Raw genomic sequence first — 7,578 nt, 5'->3', positions numbered from 1 at the left:
ACACACACACACACACACACACACACACACACACACACACACATTGTCTTTCTTGAGTTCCAGGAAATGTAGGTTAAGTTACTGTGACTCACTCCACGAAAACAATAAATAAAAATGAACCGATTAAAAAGAAGACGGAAGTTGCATTTACAAATCACCCCGTGTTGTCTTTAACCCGTCAAGGAACAGGAGGCATAACTTTTAGTGTTGTACTCAAACTCTACAACTCTGGAGGATAAAAACAGACAGACAGATTACAACCTCATAATCCTGACATGGGGTAAGAGGATTATGAGGGGAATAAACCGTACCCAGAGTGATAAGTGTCAAGTGTCGTATGTGGTGTGTTTCTGACAAGAGGATATAACTCCGTTTATATTATCTTATCTAAAGGTGTTTCTCAGTTCATTCAGGGTAAGCATGAAGGAGAATATATAATGTTTCTCAATTTTAAATTCAGCATTAAGGTATTTCTCATCCTGTATATCATAGTTGGGTTGTTTCACGTAAGGATGAAACTCGTCAGTATATATTTCTCAACATAAAAGTTTAAAATATTTCTCAATGCCGACTCGTAATTTTTTGTTTGTGATCTTATCGACTTTCATTGTCCTGTTTCTTGTAATCTTGAAGGATAAATCGGGTGAAATATTAACAAAATGTTCTCTATTACCTTTAAGTTGAACGGATCACCCTAACCTAACCTAACCGAACCTAACCTAACCTAACCTAACCGAACCTAACGTAACCTAACCTAACCTAACTCTATCCCTGCAGTTAGCATTAGGGTGGTTTAATCATCAGGTGAAATAAGAGGGGGGTTGGTGGAAGGGGCAAATCTTCAGGTGATCCAAAAATTTCCTCCTATAAGCTGCGTTACAATACCATAGACCATAAGAGGACTCGAACCCAGGACCTCACGCAGATGATGAGGTCGTTGTCTCCACCTCTGATCACAGCTCCTCTACCTGAAGGAGGAAGGCAAGACTGTGATCCACCGTCTTCCACTATCAACACCATCCAGGTCATTACCACCAACCATACCAACCGGTACCACCACCACCATCCTCGTTATTATCTATCGTTCGTGTTACTACGGCCATCACCTCAACTAACACTACCAATCAAGCTACCATCACCATCATTCCCATTACCATTATTATCATTACCACCATCACCACCAATATCATCACCTCCACTACTAACACCACCACTACTAACACCACCACTATTACCACCACTACCACCACCACCATCCAGCCTACTACCACCACCATCACCACCCAGACCACCACCACATTGAGCATGCAGGGAACGACCGACCCGACACTTGGCCAGCCGTGGACCGCCATTAAGACTACATCTCAAGCTCGCAACGTCGTTTGGCTGAGGTGGAGCACATATCCATTAAGCCCCACAAAAGCTCAGTTGATGGTAATGTTAGAGACGGGAAAAAAAGAGAGGAGCGACAAGGGAATATGACGCTGGCATTCCTCTCCTCAGAAATATATGTAAGAAAAAATGAGAGAGAGAGAGAGAGAGAGAGAGAGAGAGAGAGAGAGAATTTACAAGAAAACGAAGCTCTCTCTCTGTAAAAATATCGGTGTGTGGAGTCCTAGCGTGAGTTGCAAATGTAAGTCAGGAGATGCCTCGAGAATAATTTATGTGCTTCCCAAACTGCCACAATTATGGACGCCGGGGTGATTCATCGTCCACAATGTATATCATTCTACCCATGATGCATTGTGATGGTAAAACAATTGCGCGACACTAATAGACCGACGAGGAGCAGAGGGGGAGAGGAGGACGCCATTCCATAACCCTTCTCCTCAAAGGTATCTTCGTATATATATTCCTCATTCATTGTCTTATCGGCTAATTCCCGTGTGCTTCTTGGAGTCCAGACACCCGTGATTGGATCTCTCGGTGTTAATCAGAGTAACTAAATTCAATTCGATGTGGTAAATACCCAGAGACCCGACGTTGGAGGGGTAGGGAAGGTGGGGGGGGTGTGAGAGATGAGATGGCTGACAAGGGGTGAGATGTATTGGACAGGAGTGGGTGCGGTAGCTGTCTGCACCTGCTGCAGGGGGTGGCTGTCCAGGGAGGAAGAAGAAGAAAGGAGAAGAAGAGGAGGAGGAGGAGGAGGAGGAGGAAGAAAGAACTGATGGAGGAGCAAGACGAAGATGAAAGAAGATCAACAGAAGGAGGAAGAAGAAAAAAGTGAAGAGACTACCAAAAAAAAACACCAAAAATATCTCCAGCAGAAAAGCAAGACCCAACATGATGTTCCCTCACCCACAAGACAGACGGAAGAACAACCCACACTCACACCTGTACTGGCCAGGTAGTGGTGGCTGATCCTCCCAAGCCGAGATATGAAAATTTAATTCTAGGTGTTGCTGGCCGGAGCTCGGATTATAACCTCTGTGCGTGTGTGTGTGTGTGTGATTTGATTAATTGCTAGTGGAAGTTAAGTGTTACGTACCTGAGAGTAGAGCTGCCTCAACCTGTTTTGTATTATCTGGTTTATCTGATTCTGTCTGTCTGTCTTTCTGTCTTTCTGTCTCTCTCTCTCTCTCTCTCTCTCTCTCTCTCTCTCTCTCTCCTTAACATCCTCTACTCTTTCGTGCTTCCGTTCTTTATTCTTTCACATTTTGTTATTCCTTTACATTTGTTTATTCTCACCAGTTTACACTCATTCAACTGTTTAAACCAAACTTGTGAGGGCGAGAATTAGTGCACACACTATTACCACTAAAACGAAAAGTCCATTGAGAAAATAATTGTTAAATATCACCAAAATTCACCCTAAAGAGTTAGTTAAGTGGATAATGTGTATTAAAAAGAACCTGAATAACATGTAAAATAACGTGAATTGTGACCTGAACTAAAATGTAAGCAAATAATTTAACATATCTGTCAGATTAACAAATGAAAGTCGTAGCTAAAAACTAACCCACCTGGATGAACTTTGACCTCCCGTGTCCTTCACCTTTAACCTCCCCCCAAGTGTCCTTCACCTTTGATCGATTTGGACCAGGGAAAAAGTTAACTGAAGAATCTATTTCAAGAGGCTGGAGGCAGTAACTCAAGAAAGGTAATCATCCGGTGTTCTTGTGGTGGTTGACGTGTGAGGCTTCATCGTGCCACACACACACACACACACACACACACACACACACACACACACACTCACACACACTCACACACACACACAACTTTCGTGAAAACTTTGCTTTAACTTGTGATGGATCTTGAACAAAATTTATTGCTTTTTCTTGAAGACGAATTCACTTTGAAAACATCAATAGAAATATTCCAATGAACTAATATTGACAGATTATCTTACATGGCGGATTTTCTATGTGATGAATGAATAATGTCTCTAATTCAACACATAACGCGAGTGTATATAAAATAATACCATCTTGAGTGGTTGGTTCCCTGGAGAAAACTTAATTAGTGCCAGGCACCCACATGACAGAGCAGCGGGCACTACAGTACTAATTGGAGCCAATTTGCCGCAGCTTCCCCGCCTCCTGAGGCTACTAAAGGCTATACTACTGAATTATCGTGGCTCTGTGATCTTCATTAGATACACCCTTAAAAAAAATAGATTCAGTAGAATGTTTATATATACCCGGTATATATATTGTGCCTAGTACAAGTCAGAATTTGTTGGGTGAACTCCAAAAACCTCTAATAGGCTCACTAATAGGCCTGGTCAGTAATAGGCCTGGTCAGTAATAGGCCTGGTCACTAATAGGCCTGGTCACTCGGTACAGTAAACAAGATCCTGGTTGATTGTTCTCACTTTAGTGCTCACCTCTCATGATCTTATTAGTTATATGACTGTTTTTCCTCTTCATTTTTTCCCCATTTAAAGAAAGTCGTCAAGAATGTTGGTGGGTCGGTAAAGGTTGTTCTACCCAGTACCTTATAAACTTTAACCTTTACTTACTGGTAAATGCTTCGAGCTATACCCTTCAATCCTTAATATCAAACACTCAACTAACCTAACCTAACCTAACCTAATCTAACCAAACAACTCAAATCTTTACTTGGACATTAGTATATATATCAAGGGGGTCGTTTATCATTCTTATATTACAGTTCTTCCTTGTAAATATATTATCTTATCTTGTGAAATATTACTCTTGTGTTATTTCAATCATGATTCGGAACCCTGAGTCAATGAAGCTACTAAAGCATTTATCTATATTACTTAAAATCTGATAAAAGTTATGAAGCTTAGTAATTGATTTCTGATTTCTTATATAATATCCAAGTATTATTATGGATGGTCCGTATAGTAACGCCTACCCCCCCCCCCAGTACCATGGGTCCTAATAAACTACCACGCACTCTTTTATATCAACGCACTTCTTAATAAACATACCTAACCCAGTCTGCCTCAGTAACACACCTTCCTACGCTGTGTCTATAATAAAACTTTTGATTCTGGTAGATTCAACTTTCCACATTAGAAAACACATATTTCTACCCAGGCTTGTTAACACACCTTTCCACTTAACGTTATTAGCATACCAATTTATGTACTTTCACACTCCATTTAAAAATACCTTTTCACTTAAGTAACATACTCTTCCACTCAAGTAACACACCTTACCACTCAAGTAGCACACTTTACCACTCAAGTAACACCCTTTTTCACTGTAGTAACACACCTCTCCACTTAAGTAACACACCTTACCACTCAAGTAACACACTTTACCACTCAAGTAACACACCCTTTCACTGTAGTAACACACTTTACCACTCAACCAACACACCTTACCACTCAAGTAACACACCTTACCACTCAAGTAACACACTTTGCCACTCAAGTAACACACTTTACCACTCAAGTAACACACCCTTTCACTGTAGTAACACACCTTTTCACTCAAGAAACACACCTTACCACTCAAGTAACACACCTTTCCTCAGTTGTAACACTTTTCCACTATAGTAACACACTGTTCTACTCTACGTAATTAACTTACCACCATTACGAACCGATATGTTTAATAAGAAACACAAACAAGAAACACTGAAATATAAAGGAGGAAAAAAAAATACCATCAAGGAATTTACAACACTCGACTCCTCTGGCTTGATAGGGAGAGGTTCAAGGACAACTTGCTCATATTTTCAGTCAAGTGGCAGCTGGAGGAAAACCTTCACTATTGTTCTACTGGAATTGAATACTAAATAGAACACCTTGTCAGCCTTAACACCAACACACTACTAGTAACGAAGGTTGAGGTGGGGGAGGGTGGGCTAATTAGCTTGGGGGTAGGGACTAAGCAAGGCCTGAGTCATGTTTAAACAGTTTATCTGAGTCAGTTATTATTTTAGTCACTTGAGTCATCTGTATATAGGTATCTTCAATTATTATTAAATTAGTCACTTTTGAGTTATTTTTATGTAATTGGTATGTGATTAGTGAAGAAGTTAGGTAATTTTTAGTTATGATTAAGTGGGTATATTGATTAGTGATGGATATAGTCACTGTTGAGTTATATGCTGACAGGTATAATAATCGGCATATATCGTGTTATAACGGTTTATAGGAGGATACCACTAGCCTCCTGTCCTAAACATGATCTAAATAAGTCCTAAGAGTCACGAGTTTGAACCCGGGGCACCTCCAGTAGACACAGCTGTAAATGGGTACCTAACTTTACAGATGAGAAAGTGAAGGCAGTCGAGTACAGTATGGACAACGCTGCTTCCCTGGGTACCGAAGGTTTAGTATAACATGTTAAATCCACTTTAACATGTCAATATAGATTTCAGTTGACAAGAGTATAGAGTCTTATCCTTAGCTAAAGAGTCAAAATAAATTATATCTATCCGAAATAATTGTAATTTTGATTCTAAATATGAATCTGATTAGTATTTTTTTAAGAGGTGATTCTGATTTACGTGTTTGATTACTACTCTGTCTCACTTACACAATATGTCACAGTAGTTATGTAAACCAATGAAATTAATGCGATGCTCTGGTCAATGCATTCTTAATAAGGCTAGTGACTATAACTGATGCATCGCACGACCGGGAGACCAGATGGTATCCCGTTCAACTACAAGTCAGATTTACTATTATATAAAGAAGAGTAATCACATAAATATTGTGAATTATACTTAAACTTATAGAAAAAGTACAGTAATTAAAAATACAATGGTAAACAATTAGAGACACAAGACAACAAGTTAAGAAAATAAAAACAAATGGGAGATAAAACACACAGAAAAACAACGAATTCAAACAACCAAGTACATGAAGGCTAACCACTAGATGACCCCAACCCTCACACGCGCGTGCACACACAAACACAAACTCGTGCATCTAGATACATACGCTATGAATATAAATAAAACGTGCACAAATGATTCTTTTATATATATATACTGTAAGTTGTATAAATGCTAATACCTTCATAGTAAGTCCTGAGAACAAAACCACTATCGTATGTATATTTATATCATATGTTTTAAACTTATCATATCTCATTAACTTGTGTAAACCCAAGAGGTATGAAGTACTAAGATGAGTGAATGTATATAATCACAATGTTTATAGATATGAGGATTAATAGCCATATGTATAAACATTGAGGAGAAACAATATTACAGGGAAACATTTGTAAACATGGAGGAAACATGACCACTCGTAGGCATATGTTTGTGTGGGTTTTAACACACGTATATTCTTGCATACAGCCACAAACCTTACATAAATACACACACACATACACACACAGACACACAAAAGCAGAAATTTAACACATGCACACAAATTAGCCTCCTGCTTGTGTGTGTGTGTGTGAGGAGTTCTTTGTCTACTAATGTGTGTATATGTGGGGTAGTTTGTGTGTGCAAGTAACGTAGTTTGTGTTTATGTGAGTTAGTTTGCTTACATGTGTATGTGTAGTTGTATACAGTATATGAGCTAAGATTATATACAGACACACATATGCACATAAACTAACACACACACAAACACACACACAGACAGACAGACACACACACACACACACACACACACAGACAGACACACACACACACACACACACACACACACACACACACACACACACACAAACAAACAAACACAAAACACTACGTACCCTAAAACAAACACCACCCAAATGAAATTATTTTAACTAGTCCGATCATAAATGCTATATAAATCCAACACCACAATGGAGGATCAAAACACTTAACGTCATGTACTTATAGAGAAAAAAAAACAGTATCTCATGAAATCTTCCCACCCCATCTCTTCAGCGTACTAGTTGGGTGGAGGGAGGAGGGGTCGAGACAAGTTAGTGGGAAGTTCCATCACGTTGTATTTCGTTTGATTGTAGTTGTCTTGGCTTGAAGGTCGATGTTGTATGCTTTAAAATATACAATATGCCTTCGTGTATGTCTGAAACTTTATAATATACCCTTGTGTATGTCTTAAACTTTATATTATACCCTTGTGTATGTCTTAAACTATAAAATATAACCTTGTGTATGTCTTAAACTATATAATATAACCTTGTGTATGTCTTAAGCTTTATA

The sequence above is a fragment of the Homarus americanus genome, unplaced genomic scaffold, assembly GCF_018991925.1.
Source record: "Homarus americanus isolate GMGI-L3 unplaced genomic scaffold, GMGI_Hamer_2.0 scaffold57965, whole genome shotgun sequence".
In the NCBI taxonomy this organism is placed as follows: Eukaryota; Metazoa; Arthropoda; class Malacostraca; order Decapoda; family Nephropidae; genus Homarus; species Homarus americanus.
The sequence above is the reverse complement of the archived record's forward strand: the minus strand, read 5'-3'. Positions refer to the sequence as shown.